This window comes from Manis pentadactyla, chromosome 13 (assembly GCF_030020395.1).
Source record: "Manis pentadactyla isolate mManPen7 chromosome 13, mManPen7.hap1, whole genome shotgun sequence".
Lineage (NCBI taxonomy): Eukaryota > Metazoa > Chordata > Mammalia > Pholidota > Manidae > Manis > Manis pentadactyla.
In genome coordinates, this window is record NC_080031.1 from 100340303 (window position 1) to 100357734 (window position 17432).

Genomic DNA, 17432 nt, shown 5'->3' on the forward strand with positions numbered 1-17432 from the left:
CAGCCGCAGCCGTGCCTCTAGGAGTTAACGATTTACAGGGGGCCTCTTCCTGAGGCTTCCCTCCTCCCAGGCCCGCAGGCAGGCAGGCAGGCAGGCAGGCAGGCAACCCGTGACTGCCCAGGCGGCTAGACACAGAACCAGTCCCGCCAGTTCAAAGAGCAGTTCATCCTGGGCCCACCCCCAGGCACTGCCTGCGCACCTCATTCTCTGGAGTCCGAGGGAAAGGCACTGTATGGCTTGCTGGGTGGGGTTCCCTGGTCTGAGAAGAGAGGCTGGGGCCTGTTTTCAAAAGTTCCAGTGTGAGGGGCATGTGTGCCCTGCTCTGCCTTCTGGAGCCAGGCGGTGAGTGCCCACCCACCTTGAGCAGGCCTGCCCCATACCTCCTCACCCTGGCCTGCAGGTCTTGGGCAGGGTACTTTCAGGCCAGGCTGGCTTTGTTGCCCTGTTCCGGGGCCTCTGGCTTTGGGCTGTTGGGCTCTCCACCACCTGCAAGACCCATTCGGTTACCTCTGGGCCCCTCCCTCCTCCTGACCTGGGGGCCCAGGGCCACAGCTTTGGCCTCTGGGAGCACACAGCCCCACTCCCCTAGGAGAGAGCAGAACCACGAGGGTGCCTAGGGAAGTAAACAGTTACTGTCAGGGGCATGATGCCCCCACACAGTCCCCACTTCTCTCCCCGCCCATCCACACGCAGGCTGAATTCCCTGTGCCCGGCAGAGAAGGGAGATGCCTGCTTGTCTGTGGCATGTGTGTAGCTGTGCCAGGGCAAGGGGAAATACAAAGCACTGAGTGTGTGTTGGCCTGGTCTCTGCTCCCTCCCAGCCTCACTCCAGAGTCATTTTGTTCTGGGACTGGAGTCCCCCCGTCTGCTCCCCTCTTTTTCCCCTGTTTACTCAGGGCCAGGCTTGTGCCACCAAAATGACTTCTCAAGGATGGGCTGGCCTTGGCCTCCTAAGAGACAAACCTGGCTTTTCCCAATTTTCCCCTTAGTTTCACAGCTTTCCTGTCCCTTCAAAGGTCATAGGGTCAGTGACCTAAGGGTCAATGGTCAGTGTGTGAGGGCTGAGACTCCACAGTTCTGGGCCACCGTCTGGGCAGTTAATCTCCCTCCTCTGCCCATGCTTGCACCCCAGGCCTGCCCTGCGATTTTGGCTGAGGTCACAGTCCAATGTGACCCTACTGAAGACTCCTGCACCCTGCCCTCTGTGATACAGGTGAGGAAACCGGGGCCCAGAGACAGGTAGACATTAGGCCAGGCTCCAGACTGGCCACCTTTCATCAGTGACCCTAACTACACTCTTCTCCATGCAGCCATTTCCCAGTCACTGCATGTTTCGTCAATGACTGGCATTAGCTGATCTGCAGTGTGAAAAACGCAGATCCCTCAGGCAAGGCATAGTTTAATTCCTGGTTTTGCTACTCTGTAACCTTAAACAGGTGTCTGAGTCTGAGGATTAAATAAGCATATACACAGAAAGCATTTGGTGTGGTGGCAGACACATAGTAAGTGCTCAGAAAGATATCAGTACAATTGTTATTAGTAGTGCCTATTGAGTGCCAGGCTTCAGGCCCAGGGCAGGTAGGAGACTCTCCCTTATCATCAAAGAATTTTCGTGGGTGGTGGTAATGAGGGGAAGGGAGACAAATGACCAAATAAAAGCTATTTTTGTGCAATGAGGTCGGTGTGGCCATAGGAGGGGACAGTGAGGGGCTCCAAAGCCAGGTCACAGAGTACAGTTGTTCAGTGCATGCACTGCAAAAAGGCACCTGGCAAAGGGAGCTAGGAAGACTGAAAGAGTCCATGACCTGTGCCAAAAACAGGTACCTGTATCTGCCAAAAGGGGATAACTTCCTAATTTGCACAAAGCCTGGTGGTGTTCCTGTAAATATGGACCAAACTGAGGCTAGGAGTAGAAGTCAGAGAAAGTTCCCAGTGGAGGTATCACATGCTCTTGGTCATCAGTGAGGAGTTCCTGACGTTAGACTGATTGAGGCCTGTCTGGGCAGAGGGAACAGTACACATCAAGTTGTGGAAACTTGAAGGGGAGCTTGTGGGTGTCTGAGGGAACTGCCAGTGTTGGGTGGTGTTGGTGAACAGAGGCCAGGGACTGCCGGGAGGAAAAGAGGGGTTTAGGGAAGCCAGGTCAAGGAAAGGCAGCACCTTTCCTCAGGGTAAGGACAACATTGGTGCTGATCTCAGTTTCCTTATCTGAAAAATGGGGGTGATACCACTAGGACTTGGGCTGATGTCAAGATAAAACGAGATAATGTACCCTAGCTGTTCAGGACGATGCCCTGCCAGGGTATGGGCTTCATAAATGCCACCATGGATATTATAACCAGAATCCAGGGGAGCAGGACCCAGCGTACTAGACTGACACACTCCTACCCAGAAGACAGGGTAGACGGGTGCAGGGCCCCTCAATCCCCCAAAGGTGCTAGAAACCTAAGGAACTTGCTAGCTGAATCCAAGCTGATTCCTTGATTAACAATGTGAAACTTAAATACTCCTTTTGAGAGGCAGGGAGAGGGGAGGGAATCGTGAAAAGTATGGCTTCACCACTTCTTGTGGAAGGGGGCTAGTGTAGGGATGGTCTCCTCCAAGGCCTGAAACCAGCCACCCAACTCTTCCTGGGTGTCCCCCATTTGTCTCCCTTGTTGTGGAGAGATTTATGTAGATGGTTTGCACATGAACCTGTTCGTGTTGCATTTTCCATGAGGACCATTCTGCCCCTCTCCTCTTTGGTTCCTACCTGGGCTAGACAGGTAAGGGTCTAGGTCTCCCTCCAATTCTAATTTCCAGGGGCAGGGGAAGACTCCGAGATCCACTTCTTAACTCAGCCAGGTGTATGCCAACACCCTTCCCTGAGAAAGTCACCATTGGGATCACCTGGCTTATCTCCTTTACAGCCTGCAGCTCCTTGGCTTTTACCTTCCTCAGTCGGGGAAGGGGGTGCAGAGATCTCAAAAGAAAAAAAACAGTGGGTATCAATAGTAATTCCTAAGGTGAAACTACTACCCACTCACTCTTCTGCATAGATCTCAGCATGAGGTTCTTTTTGGGTGTGCAGAACCTGATTCTGCACTGACTCTAGACCTGAAGAGCCCTGCAGGATTGAGTTTCATTTCTTGGGTCTCCATCCTCTGAAGCCTGCTGCTGACCTCTGGGGAACAGACTCTGCCTCACAGTCGGTGCCTCAGCTTTCCCAGAAAAAGCAGATGGAGGTGGGCTAAGTGCTTGGAGATCCTGGAGCATCTAGACCTGGGAGCCCACCTCCTTTTTCCTTCTTTGGTCAGTGCCCAATACAGCACCTGACACTCAAGGTGGGATGCAGAATGTCTGTCTGTCTGTAAGCAGTTTAGGGGTGATAATCTGGAGGTGTTCACTTGTCTTAGAACTATGTTCCCATAGCAAGTACCTTGCTTTTTACTCACATGGTATGTTTGGAGTGTCTTTGAGGAAGGGTGCTGGAGAGGAGAGGTTAAACACCTCCCCTAGGGAGCCATTCCAGACACTTCTCAGCGTTTGTAGAAGGCAGGGCGTGTCCATGATGCCTGGGGAGGGGTCACTCCCTGTGACCTGGGAGGTCCAGAGGGGTAGAGAGGCAACACATTCCAGATGAACTTTGCCCTTTGACACCTCCCTCACTCCCCTACCCCCTGGCTGGGTCAAGGTTCCAAAGCCAACTTTAGAAGGCTTGGAGGGTGGGCGTCAGCAGCTGCTCAGGGGAGACTCAGGCCCCAAGGCTCCCTCCTGCCTAGGAGACAGGCAGGCGGCGCAGAGGAGGAGAGGAAGCAGTGAGGTGGGAGCTGGTTTCGCTGCTTTTACCAAGGCCTCGCCTGTGGCTGGAGGCACCCAGGTCCCTGCAGTTAACTCCCTGTTATCTGGGCCCCAATCGATCTGGGGCTGTAAGGTTTAACCCTAGGCAATCCTTCTTCAACCGCCCTGCCCTGCCCCTCCCCTGCTAGGGTCTTGGGTCTTGGGGCTGTTTTCTCTGCGTTGCAGAGGAAGCACAAACCCAACCCCAGGAATTTTGCAGAATTGGAGAAACTTTCCACAGTCAGCAGTTTGGGATTATATGAGCCTAGGCTCGGTCTATGGGTCCTTGAGGTGGCAGGATGACATCTGAAGGCCTAGGATTAGCTCAAACTGGGCAGATAGAAAGGTCACTGAGTGAGGGTGACTATATGTGGCCCGTATCTGGGCTTTTATTCTCTCAGCCACTGTCCATTGAGCACCGCTGTGTGCCAGGCACTGTTTCAGGCTCCCAGTTCATAGGCCAGGGTCTCAGGGCACCACAGTGTAGTCGCCTTAGCCCCAGGATGCATGGCATGGGCTGGCACCCAAATGTCCTTTCTCAGATCAGTTTCTTCATCTGTGAAATGGGGACAGGAATCCCTCAGTTTTCTCCTACCGAATCCGGTCAGCACTCTAGTAAGGGGGGGTCTCTGAACAGGCGTGTGGCTCAGAGTCCACAGGTAGGAGTTTCCGGCCCTGTGTGCACCTGAGCTGCGGAGCTGGGCCTCCAAATTCTCCCTACTGGTCCTTGTAGCTTCGCGGCCTATTGAAGAGAGGGGCAGAGGGACGGCAGAGTTCCCTGCAAGGTGGGTCTCCAAGACCAAGCACCCCCTCACAGAACGGGCGAGGTCCCTTTTTCAGTAAAGTTGAGGAAAAACGAGAAGACGCACGCTGGGGAGCTGAGCCTCGGCCGGCCTCGTCGGAGCGTGGGGAGCTCGAGGCGCAGTGGCTGCGGCTCCGGCCTCGGAGCCTGCGGCGTCCAAGTGGCCAGAGCCGCGCTGGGCGGGAGGCGGAGGGAGGAGGGAGGGGAGCCGAGGTGGGGGGCGGGGGAGGAGGCGGGCGCGGCGAGTCCGGTCCGGGTTTTGCCGGCAGCCCCCGGGCAGCGTTCAGAGCTCCTGCCCGGGCGGGCGCGCGGCGGCGGCGGCAGAGGCGGCAGCCGGGGCTGGGAGGTAGAGGCGGCGGCGGCGGCGAGAGCAGGCTCCCGAGCCGAGCGGAAAGAGCGGCCGACCCCTGCCCCCCGAAGCCGGGCACCGCGTCCCAGCCCTGCCCAGCCCGTGCCCGGCCATGCGCGCCGCCCGCTGAGTCCGGGCGCCTCACGCTGCGCCCTCCGCCCGTCGCGCCGCGCTGCGCTCGGGGGTGATTAGTTGCTTTTTGTTGTTTTTTAATTTGGGCGGCGGGGAGGGGGAGGAGGGGCAGGTGCTGCGGGCTCCCCCTCCTCCCCGCCTCGGGCCGGCGGCGGCGGCGTGAGTCCGGCCCCGGCCCCGGCGCGGCGGGCGGCGCGGCTGGAGCGGAGCGCACCGCGGCGGCGGCGCCCGGAGCCGAGCGCGGCTCCCCGCCTCGCCCCTCCCCCTCGCCTCGCGGCGGCGGCGGCCGCGGCGGCCCGGACGACTCTGAGAGCCGGTAGGTGTCGGGCCGCGGCCCTCCCCCGATCCCCCCCCGAGGCCGGCCCCCTCCCCTTCCCCGCCTCCCTCCCTCTCCTCCCCCGGGGCCCGGTGCGCGGCCGGGGCCGGAGTTCGCTCCAAGTCGGCGGAAAGTTTGGCGGCGCGGGCTCCCCCGAAGTTCAGGTGCGGAGAGCCGGGGACGGGGAAGGAGGGGTCCGTGTTTGGGAGGGGTTGGGGCCGCCCTCCGCCGGAGCCCGGGAGCCCGGGAGCCCTAGCGCCGGTGATCGCTCGGTGGCCGCCGCTGTACCCAAGCCTCCCCAAGCCGCAGTCGGCTCGGTCGCAGATCACTGAGTTCAGACAAAAAGAAGGGTTTTAGGGTCGGGGACGGTGGGCTGGGCGCCGTGGGTCGGAGCCGAGGCTCTCCCCGCAGGGTACCGTCCCCTCCCCAAGTGCTCGAGCCGGAGGGTGCTGGGGCGGCGGGAGCCCGGGTCCTCACCTCTGGGTTCTGGGCGGGCGCTCCGCCTGCGGGGGCGGCTGACCGGAGATCCGCGGCGCGCATTTCCCCAGCAGACCCCGCTCGCAGCCCTGTGTTTTTGGGGCGACGGTAACCGCCCTGAGCGCCCTGGATCACGCATGGCTGAGTCTCCCCCTCTACTTGGAGGGGGCGGGCCACTTTTGTGTTTCCCCTCCGGCTCCTCGCCCCCGCTGCCCGCGGGGTGCCTGGTGGTCTGATCTAGTTTGACCCTTTTTCTCCGTCAAAGTGTCTCCCCCTCCCCACCACCACCTTTCCCCACAGCCGCCCTCTCTCTTCCTCCCCAGCCTTGGGGAGTCTTTCAGGCTGTCTCCCGAGCCCCGCGTGGCCAAGAAGCGTGCAAAGCCAGGAAGGGAGAATCGGGGTGTTCCTCTAGCTGCGGAGTGTGGGAGGTGGGTGTCCCAGGAGGCTGCCTAGCTGCTCTGGCCCCAGATTTACCCAAGAAGTTCGGCCCCGAGTCCTCCCTCCCCTCTGCTTCCCTAGAGCGAGGGGCTGAACCAGCGACGAGAAGAATGTGTTAATTTTCTTGCTGGGGGAAGTTGTCCTCGCCCGGAATGGGCTGCTTTCCGGCGGGGAGCGCGGGGTGCGCCTGGCTTTGTTTATTTGTAGAATCGACAGAAAGTGACCCTAGTTTTTAAACGGGGGGCCGCCCCTGGAACCTGTCAGAAGAGCTGAAGCGCCCAATGAGGGAGCAAGACCGCTAACACTCCTCTTCAGGAATCAGAGGGGATGCGTGAAATTGGGCTGGTGCCATGGGCTGCAGGGAGGCACCAGTAGATTTGGGGGGTTCTGTAGGGATTCCTCCGGAAAGACTCGCTCCTTCCTCTTGTCTCCTGTAACGGGGGTCTGAGGGTTGGCAGCCGCACCCTACTTTGCCCCATGGACCCTGGGTGGTCTGAGAGTCGCGTCTTAGGGTTGGGGGTGCTGGGGGGGGGTGCGGCGAGTCAGCCTCTAGACCTCCACCTTTCCCTGCGCCGCGGGCACTGTGCGGAGCGCTCGGTTTTGTGGTGGGCCCAGCCTGCCTCCCCCACCCCCGTTTGCTCAGGAAGCACTGGGGAAGGGGGCGTGCATGATCGTTCGGCCCTCGCCCCCGCCGGAGCCGCCCTGGGCGGCTGGCAAACAGAGTCCCTTTCAAGTTTTCCGCTGGGGCCGCCTGGCGGGGGCTGCGTGCGCGGTCGCTGCGGACTGTTTGGAGCGCTATTTGAACGCCCGGCGCCACCTCAGCTGCCCCGGGCTGCGAGTGGTGCGGGGGCAGTCGGAGGGGGTCCGTCCGTGCAACGGAGAACATTTAAATTAGTCGTTTTTAGGGGGTGTGCTGGCCTAAGCTTGACCTGATTCCTTCCCTAAAGATCCCAGTATCCTGGGTTACACCCGCCGCAGGAAATCCTGCAACTGGGGCCTGCAGCCAGCCGCCTCCCAAACCCTTTTTGAGATCAGTGCGGGAAGACTGAGGCCGGTGCTACCTACTACCACGTCGTGTTGATTTAGCAGTTTCCCTGGATGGTACTCAACCAAGAGTTGTGGGGGCCCGCGGTAGTGGCCCTCTTTGCAGCTGTCACCCCCGTCCCAGAACGGAAATTGTCCTCTCTCCTTGGAGAGGAGGGAGAGAGGGTGATTTTGTTGTCCTGGGAAGGGTGGGAGCAGCTGAGGGAGGCCGACCTCTGAGTTTTCAGTTAGCCCTGGGGAGCTTTGTGGAAGCAACCCCACCCGACTCCTGGCAGGAGCTGGGATTCTCCCAGGGAAGCCCCTGTCTACCTTGTGCTCTTCTATGCCGTCTCCCTTTCCGGGGGGGGGGGGTCGGGCAGAGGTTCCTCTGCAGAAGACAGACCCATGTCTGGTTCGTTGTCCATTGGCGCCTTATTTATGTGTGTATTTGGGCCCCAGCTGTTTTCCTGGCTCAGCAGGTGACCCTGGCTGGGGCCTCCTATCTCTCCCCCGGCAGGGCCTGTTGACTTACCCCTCGGCCAGCGGCCTAGTCTTTATCACGTGAGGCCTGGAATGTCCACCCGACGGGGCTGGGCTGGATGGGGGAAGGGAAGGGGAGGGGAGGATTCTGCATTCAGGGCCCAGGCCTGCACACGCCTGTGTTCTAAGGGCTCCCACTGTGACCCCCAACTCTTGCTGACTCTTTCCAGCTTTTTGCTTGTCTTCCACCCTTTGGCAAATGTGAAACTGAGGCTTATAGGTGTGTGGGGAACAGAGTTATATATGAATAAAGAACCAAGTCTCGGAATTAAATATCCCACCTTCTTTAGGACCCCACCTAGTTATTTTATGCAGGGATGCAATGGAGATGAGGGTCCCCATGGAAGGGAGAGGGCTGGGCTGAGGTCAGCAAACTTTCTAGGGTGCAGGTTAGGGTGGAGAATGGGGGTGGATACTGATGCTCCAGATCCAGGCGTGCTTTCCTAGAACCCCCTGTCTGGTGGGGTGATCATTAAGGCAGAATTCCCAAGCAGGGTGTTCTGGAGCATGCCTTGATTGGCCAAGGATGGGGCAGGCTCACTTAACTGTGATTAATCTTATTATTGCCCACTCTTTGTATGTAATTCGCTTATTCACTCATTGGCCCAATATGTATTTATTGAGCATCTACTGTGTGTCAAGCCCCAACCTGAGAGTGCAGAAATGCATCACTGACTCTGTCCCTGTCGGGAGGCTGGTCCCCGACAGAAGCTCCGCCCTCTTTCCCAGTTCCCTGGGGCTCTGATTGGGGCTTCCCCATTTTTTTTTTATCTGGGCTCCCTTAACCCCACCATCTACCCTGTCCCATCGCAGTGTGTGTGTGTGTGTGTGTGTATACATGTGCACATGTGTGCATGCGTGTAGTGTCCTTGATTAAGTGTATTAATAGTTAAACTCACTCATAGCTGGAACTCACCAGACCACAAAAAGCCTCCCCAGTTACTCACGCGCTGCTGCCCAACAAGAATATCCCACTCAAGTTTTTTTTTTTTCTCTTACTTCCCCCTTTATTCCCCCCAGCTCAGAGCCCCACCTCCCAGGCTGTGGGCAATGAGAAAGGACTGCCCCCTCAAAGACCCAGAAATCTCCACCAACCCACCAGCCCCCTAAAACCAAAGGCACTGTCAGTTGCTAGATGAGGGTGTGTGGGTCTAGTCTGAGATATGTGGTGGGATGGGGAAATCTGGGTGGTGTGTGTGTTTATGATTCAGAATGTGTATCTGTGAGTGTGTGTTGAATGTGTGTCAGAGCCTAAGCATGTGTTTATTTCTGAATCAGGGCATGTATATCTGTGGACCTGAGAGTTGTGTGTGTCTGCCGTGCATATGTACGTGTGTGTGTGAATCTGAGAGTATATATCCGAAAGTTGGATTTGTCCCTGTGAATCTGGGAATGAGTATATTCTCAGTTGTGTGTGCTTAGAATTTTGGAGTAGTCTGTGTCTGTTTCCTGTATGTTTGTAAGTCTAGGAGTATCTGACTCCTTGAGTGATGGATCTGAATTGGGAAAGTGTGTGTGAATCTGGAAGTGGGCATATCTGAGCTGTGTGGACAGTGGTCTGCCTCTCTTTGGTGGCTGGTGGATGCGTTCCTTTCCCTTTCTGTCTGTCTGCCAGTTTGTCTTTCTGAATCTCTCCCTCCTGAGTGTGAGCGTGGTAGCATCGAACCTCTCCCCCCCCACCATCCTTCCCTTCCCCTGCCCTCCCTGGCAGTAACTGGGCAGCCTCCCCGTCTGCCTGCCTGCTGGGAGTTTGGAAGCGGTGGAGGGAGACAGGCTGGGGCCGGGGTGACAGCGCGTATCCACGGCGATGGCAGCCTGTGATTATGGGAATAAAAGGATTTTAAGGTCATGGGTGTATTTTTTTGTTGCTGTTTTGTTTTCTCCCCACCTTTGGTGGATGGAGCCAGTGGCAGCAAAAGGCCAGAGATGTCTGTCTGCAGTTGGGAGTCTGTCCCCAAGCAAGTGAACATGGATATATGGGGCTTTCCTGGGAGCCCGAGCACGTGTGTTTATATGCATGAGCAGTCTGTGAGAGCCTGTGTTCCTGTCTGCCTGGTCCCCATTCAAGAGTCCACAGGGCTGTGCCTTGGGGGACAATTCTGGGGAAACTTCTTGCTTCTGGGTGTTACATATTACAAGGAGCTGGAACCCTACAGTTCTCTGTGCTGAAGAGTGGTGTGGCCCCAATCCTTGGCTACCCATCCTCCCCTGATAGGGGGGTGTCTCTAGCCAGAGACTGGCTGGGCCCAGTCACCTAGGCCAGGCCACTTCTGGGGTGTCAGTGCCCCTGGCCCTGCTCCAGCCCCTGTAATTGCATTCTGCCGCCTAATCCCCCGCCAGCTCAATTAGATCGCAAATTCTTCTTCATTTCCTGCCTCTGATGCCGGCCTCCCTCTGGGCTCACAGAGCCTGGGAGGGAGGGAGAGGATCCTGCCCCCCTTCCACCAGAACTGGGGTGTGTGTGATTAGTTTCTGGCACACTGGCCCTGCCTGCGGTGCAAGTTGGAACCCTGGGGGCCAACAGGACAGGGCTTGGCTGGCCCTTTTTGGACCAGCCTCAGTCTCCCCACGCTGGGGGAAGGGGTTTGTGTTATCTGGTCCATGGGCTTTGAGTAGAACAGACAGAGCACTGGCCAGACCCCTAAGCAGTGCCGTTACCTCTGACCCCCCCAAGACTCCGCCCAACTCCTGCATCCACAGTAGTTGCTGGCCACCCCCTGTTGTGGCCTTGTTTTTGACCTGTTCATGGTGTCTGTTCTGAGGGTCGGTAGGACCCCTCTGTTCCTTGACCTCACCTAGACAGGTGTGTTTGATCACTGGCTCTGGAGTCAGACCTGGCTCCAAATCCTGGTTATGTCACTCTCTAGCTGGATATGTGACCTTTGGGTAACTTGTGTTCTCTCTATGACCCTCAGTTTCCTTATCCCTGAAATATGATAATAAGAGTGCCTGCCTCACCACGCCATTTTCAGATGGACACAGGGGAAGTTGTGCAGTGCCCAACACCAGTGGCTAACCCATAATCAGCATTCAATAAAAGTTGGCTTTTATGGTGATGAGGACGTCATGTCCCCCAGTGAAAAGGAAGAAAAGAACTCATGGCTCAAGACTTAGCATTTCTGTCTCCATTCTGCTAATGACCAGGTGTGTGACCTTGGGCGCATCACTTTGTTCAGGTTTCTCTTCCGCATCTGTAAAATGGGACTGATGATAGGCCTAACCTCACAGGATGCATGGGAGGGTTATCTGCATGCAGATGCTTGGCCCCAGCCGCCCCAGCAGGTTTTCAGTATATTACTCCCTCTTTCTTTCTTCACACCGAGCCTGGGATGGGGTGGGGCTGGTGAAGACACAGGCTCTGGAACAAGGGGACTGGCCAAGGTCATGAGGCTGGGAATGCAGCCTGTGTGGGGTGGGAAGGCTGGGGGATGACCTGCTGGCTGGCTTGCTCCGTCTACTCTGGCTCAGCTGAGCTGTGAGGCATGGCCTTTCCTCCCTGCTGGTCTCTGAAAAGTGGTGGCTTGGCTGGTTTTTTCTATGGAGGGGATGCTGGATGTCTACCCCCTCCTTCCCCAGGAGGCGCCGGTGGCAGTGGCTGTGCTGACAGGCCTCCTGGCCTCGCTAGGGTGGCTGGCAGCTCTGGAAGGCCGGCTGCGCACGGATCAGCCAGAGGGAAGAGGGAAGCACAGAGGTCCCCTTGCCATCACTAATCCCCACGGCCCCTCCCACCCTCAGCCATCCTCCTTGTGGATGGGAACTGAAAGGATTGCTGGGGAGACTGGCTCTGCTAGAGGGGGGGGCGGGATGCGGGGGGTGGATGGGGCAGCAGGGGGGAGATATGGTGACGACAGTCCTCCGCTTCAGGGTCCCTGGATCTCTCCAGTGGTGCTCCCTGTTTCTATGACCTCTGTCACTTTCTGGCCGAGGCTCTTTAATATTGCATAGCCCTGGGAGCCAGCCCCCCGCCCCAGCCTGCATGGCCCCCTTGGTCTGATGCACCCCCCCCACCTCTACTTGTCCGCACCCTCCATCTCACGCCACGCACCTCTCCCCTTCTCTGACATCTCTGACATCTTCCTGCCCCTCTCCTCCATTTTCCTCTTTGTTGGCCTCCTGCTTCCCAGTGGAACAGAAACCTCAGCAACTGGTCCGCCCGCCTGCGCCCCATCCAGCCCTTCCTGCCCCCACCCCCGCCCCGCCCAGCTGCGCTGGCCATGAGAGCTGGTTTTATTTATTTTTCTGTTTGTTTGGGAAGAGGGCAGTGGCAGTTCTGGGCCCTGGCTGTTGTGCTCTGCCGAGAGCAGCGGGCAGGCGGGCCATGCCGGCCTCCCAGGAATGTGGCTGGGACGCCCCGCACTATATTTACTCCCCTCCAGCTGCCTGCCCCAGCAGGACAGAGCCAGGCCTGCCTGGTGGCCCCAGGGGAGCCCTGTATCCACCCTTCCCTGTCCAGTAGACCCCACACAGCCCTCGGGCCCACCATTCCCTCCCGTCCCCATGACCTCCTCTGACCTCCTCGGACTTGGCCAGCCTGCGAGCAGGAGGAATGCTCCTGTGCCACACCAGTTCAGGCATAAAGAGGGCTCTAGAGCCTGATTCGTGTGGCACAGCACCTGGCAGCCCCCACAGCCCCAGCAGAGCCTAGCCTAGGTCTGTGATCTGATCTGGTGGCCAGAACTATGCAAAGCTCTTTCAGTCCCCTCCGCCCTGCTGTGACCAGCTCTGTTGCTTAGGTCTGTGGCAGGCCTGGGGTGGGCTGGGGGCCTGAGCCGGCTTGAGCAACTGTGGTCCCTGCTCTGCTGTCCCCCTCCCCCATAAATTGCTCTCTGCTGGACCTCCCAGGTCCCTTCCACAGACACACTACATGTGCACACCTAAGTGCTTGCACATGCATATGTACCACACGTGAACACATGGGAGCAGACCTTCCTCATAGGCAGGGCCATGCCTCCTGTCATTGATTCCATAATTCACCAGATGTTTATGGGGTTTTTTGAGCCTGCTCTTGCCAGCCTTGCAATGGGATATGGTAGTGGTTCCTCCCGTACCCCAGTGCCTGGCACCAGCTAAGTGTTTGAAGAGCTGTGGCTGCTGCTCTAATCAATTGCTGTGCACAGATTATTACTGTAATAGTAATATGTCATAACAGTGATAATGACATTGGCCAACCCATCCTAAGCCCTTACTGAGGGCAAGCTCTTTAAAGGCTTTCTAGCCTTCACTTTACTCCTCACAGTAGCTCAATGACTTGGGTGCTGGTAGCATCCGTGTCTACAGATAAGGAAACTAAGGCAGGAGAGTTTAGGACTTGCCCTAGGACTTCCCACTGACAAGTGGGACTGAGTCCTAGCAGAGCCCTTGATTGGCTGTGAACACCAATAGCACATTCAGGGTTGGTCTGCATGTGGTGTTGCCTGCATTTTCCACACTGCTCGGCACAGAGCTGGGACTCCCTAAAGTGCTCTCTGAATACAAGTCTTGCTCTCTTTCCTTCTCGAGGCCCCCATACCCCTGGCTAGGGTCCCGGCATGTGGTGGGGAGTTGTGCTAATTGGCTAATTGGGTGAGTGAAAGAATGAATGAATGAATGACCAGATGATTGGCTGTGGGAATGAGTGCTGTCAAGGGCACTGGGTGGTGTGCTTGTGCTGGTGATCAGACTGGTATGTGGAAATTGGCCCTGTAGAGGATTCCAGAAAGTGAGGTAGGGGACAGTGCTGAGGCCTAAGATCAGGTCATATCTTCTCTCTGGACCAGTTTTTCCCTCTATCAGATGGGCTTGAGAGTTTTGCCCTGGCTGGCTGCCAGCTGGCCTAGGCTGGGGCTGGCCTGGGAGCCTGAGGTAAGGGGACTGGTGGGAAGGAGGAGGCAGTGGGTGGTGAAGACAGGAAGATGAAGCGTGGAGCTTGGCTTGGAACCTGAGAAGCAGGGAGACCAGCCCTGACCCGAGGCCTGGCCTGCCTCTAAGCTGCAGAGTTGAGGTGCAGGCTCACAAACCCCTAGCTGCCCACTCTTACTGTGGTGAGAGCTGGGCTTCCTGACATCTGCAGCCTGCAGCACCAGTGGCTGTGTGTGCCACAGGGAGATGGCCTGTTGTCCAGGACTAGACCATCTCTATCCCCAGGCCCATAATCACCCTCCACCTACCACCTCACGTCCAGTTCTGGTTGACCCTGACGGGAGAGACCCAGCCCCTCTCCTGCCTGACCCACCTCCCCCAAAGCTAGATAGGAAATGGGTTAGCTGGGCCTGCAGTAGCAGGCAAGGATGGGCTTGGCCCCCTTTTTTCCCAGGAGTGTCAGATCTTGGTGGCCTAGAATTTTTAGCCATAACAGTCTAGAATCAGAGGATGCTTAGAGCAGAGGGATTCTCATCAGAATTCTTGCTGGGCTGGGACTCGACAGAACCGTGGGCTTTCCTGCTGGAAGGAAGCTTGAATGGTCATGTTTCAAATCTTATTTGACGCTAGGGGACAGTGAGGATCTGAGGGGAGGGGCTTCCCTGTGGTGCCTTCAAGTGACAGGAGTAAGTACCTGCCTCTGGTCTACCCCTTTGGGAGTGGGTGGTGGGCTGGTGGGCCCAGTCAGGCAGCAAGGGGCTGAGGTTGGCCTGCAGGCCCGGGAGGGGTCCTCACGGTGCTACCCACGCTTCCTGAGGCACCAGTGTGAGGAGGAAATGCAGGCTGTTGCTTCCAGCGACAGCCGGCAGGGCTGGGCAGCTTCCCAGCTCCCCTTCTGATTCACGGCCGCCTGCAGCTCCCCCCTCCCTTGGGGGCCTCAGCAGCCCCATCTGTGCAATGGGGAGAGGAGGCTCTATCCCACAGTCCAGTGTCACAAAGACAGTACAGATGGGGTTCTTTCCAAGACCACTGTTAGTCTGTAGGAGAGTAGTCCAGAATGGCCAGCTGGGCATTTGGACTCAAAGCACTGAGAAGTCCTGCTTGGAGTCAGCCTGATGCCTGCAGGAGCCTGGGGGTGCTGAATTGGCTCCTGGGGCAGAAAGTATGGTGGGCAGTAAAAGGGTAGAGAAGGGACTTGCAGTCAGTCTCCTTTAGGAAGAGCACTAGATGGCAGCCCCAACTCATGGGATTCTTTCCTGACCTCAGTTTACCCATCTGCCAAATGGAAGGTGGTGTCCATGAGGTCTCATTCAGAGTCTGCTCAACTCAGTGTCTACTCTGTGGCTGGCTATGTGCTGAATGCTTGGGGTGCCCAGGCAAGTGGCAGAGCGGCAGGCAGGAGGGCTGCTCCTTGGCTGCAGCCATGGGGTGGGAGTGTGATTTCACGGAGGGGTGAGTCTGGAGGAGTGAGGTAGGGGGCAGATGAGGAGCCAGCCCTCAAGGCACGGCCCCCGGAGTATCCCAGCCATTCTCAGGAAGTGGTTTCTCCGCTAGGCTCCTGGGAGGGAGGCAAGGCAAGCAGGAAGGGGTGTAGTTGGGGGTACATGAGGCCCCCCCAGCTAGCCGGAGTGGAGCTTCCCAGGCTGGCAGCTGGGAGAGTGTGCCCCTCACACCGCTGGAGGGCTGGAATGCACCCCCCATGCTCTGAGGCTGGGCCTGTGGTGGGGGGCCAGGGCTGCCAGGAGGGGCTGGGCCATAGTCCAGATTTCAAAGCCTTCCCCAGGGGCCTCGTGGTGCCCTCCGCCCTGTCCTGAACTGCAGGCGCGGGGGTGGCAGATGCTGTTTCATCGGCCGAGGCGAGTGGGAGGCCTCCGGAAGGTCCTCCTGGGAGGTTCCGGGGGGCAGCGGGGGCGTCAGCAGCTGCCGCCCAGCTAGGGCTGGCTCCCAGTGGCCTCCCGGGTCCCTCAGTACCCCGCGCCTGGGGGCCGGGGGTGGTGCTTTGGAATTGAGACTGGTCCCTCCTGCCTTCGCTTCCCCCGCTGCCCACCAGGCTTCTTGGCTGCGGCCCCCTCCCGTCCCTGGCTGTGTCTGCAGAGCCCCCCGGGGAAGGCAGGGGAGGAGGCGCAGCAGGCTCAGAACAGCGGGTGCCCGCGCAGCCAAGTATTCGCGCGAGCTGTCAGAGACAGACAGGCATGTGGGGAATTCGGTGCGTGTGGGGCTGGGGGAAGCAGCCGGGTGGGCAGGCAGGCGGGAGGAGGGAGGCTGGGGCTGCCTCCTGCCTGTTGAACCCTGCGGAGACCACCGTTCTCCCCAGGCCAGACCAGAAGGTGTGTTCGGCACTGAATTCCTGTCTGTGCCAGTGCTGTAGGGAGCGGAGCTGTGACCCCCGCTGGGTCCGGTGACAGCACTGACACCAGGGAATGGGGTGCCCTTTGAGGGCCAGAGCCTGGGAGAGGCTGTCTGGTGGCCTGTGGAGCCAGGCAGGAATCCGGGTTGTGCCTGCCTGTGGCCTCCAGGAAATAGCAGCTGTCATGCTCCCGTGCTCCCCCCCACCCCCAAGCTTGGCACAACTTGTTTCCTGGCCAGGGTCCGGCTGGGGCAGATTGGAGGAGCCTGGTATTGCCCAGCTTGGGCAACGAACACGCAGGGTGGAGGGGGCCCCGTTTATAAGCCTAAAGGTACTTGGGGTGCTGAGGAGGGGCTCTCTCAGCCCTTTGGCTGAAGCATGTTGGAGTCACTTTGGAGGAGGGGACCTCAGCCCTTATCTCCCTAGACAAAGACCCCAATTTAGTCATTTTCGTGGTTTGCTCTCTAATAGTGCCTGTTAGGCAGGTCAGCGCCTAGAGCTGAGTAATACTTGATGTTTCATAGCTGAGGGCCCAGAGAGGGGGATATACTGGCCCAAAGTCACACAGTGGGCTCCCTAAGCCTTCTCCCTACTCTTATGTGGGTGGGGCCAACAGGAAGAGGTGAACATTGGGGGTTTGCTGTGTTGTGGGGGGGCTATATTTAGTCAGTCCTGCAGAGCCAGGGGGCCCCTGGGAACAGCTGTTGGTGGGGGGGCAGACAGAGGCCTGGAGCTGCATTTAGTCTGGACAGAAATATCCTCCCCCCACCCACCCACCCACCCACTGGCTGGGCGGCCAGGCTGCGGGCTTGTCCCCTGAGGGGCAGCTTGCCTGGGCCTGGCGGCCGGCGGGACAGGCAAGATGACCCGATAGGCTTTTCCCAGCTCAGGTTTCGATGAAACAGGAACCGGAGCCCCAGCCTGGGCTGTGGGGGCCGGGGCTGCCCTCCCCCATTCCCCCCCTTCTCTCTATGATGCAGCCTCCCCTTCTCAAAGGCCTGGGGAAGCAGCAGGTTATTTATCAAGCCAGCCTCCCCGCCGCGTCTGCCCGCGCCTCCCCCCAACACCTCTTGTGCTGGCGGCCACGAGCCCAGCAGAGCAGGGTGAGCTGGGCAGGCAGGCGGCAGGATGAGCTCAGGAGACGTGAGTCACCCCATCCGCAGCAGCCCCACGAGGCCTCACGGCCTGGCAGGCACAGTGCACTCATCTCACGCACTCCCCACGCGGCACACCCAGGGCACACTTGGGGCAGTCAGCACACATAGTTCCATGCGACGCAGCACACACAACTGACATGCATGATGTGGGTTTGGTCACATATGCCGTGGACACTCCAGAAGCACAACTGCTG

General features: G+C 58.3%; 1 protein-coding gene across 3 annotated transcripts in view; it reads left to right on the plus strand.

Annotated features, from left to right (window-relative positions):
• The first annotated feature begins 1191 nt into the window (after positions 1-1191).
• The window catches only part of CXXC5 (CXXC finger protein 5), a 37126-nt gene continuing 20885 nt past the window's right edge, over positions 1192-17432 (plus strand). The window contains exon 1 of one of the 3 annotated variants that reach the window (XM_057490957.1): positions 1192-1213. The gene's annotated coding sequence lies outside the window, so the exon portion shown is untranslated. Of the gene's footprint in view, positions 1214-5270; positions 5419-5444; positions 5583-17432 lie in introns of those variants that run through there. The other 2 variants (XM_036896764.2, XM_036896772.2) reach the window with 2 other exon arrangements.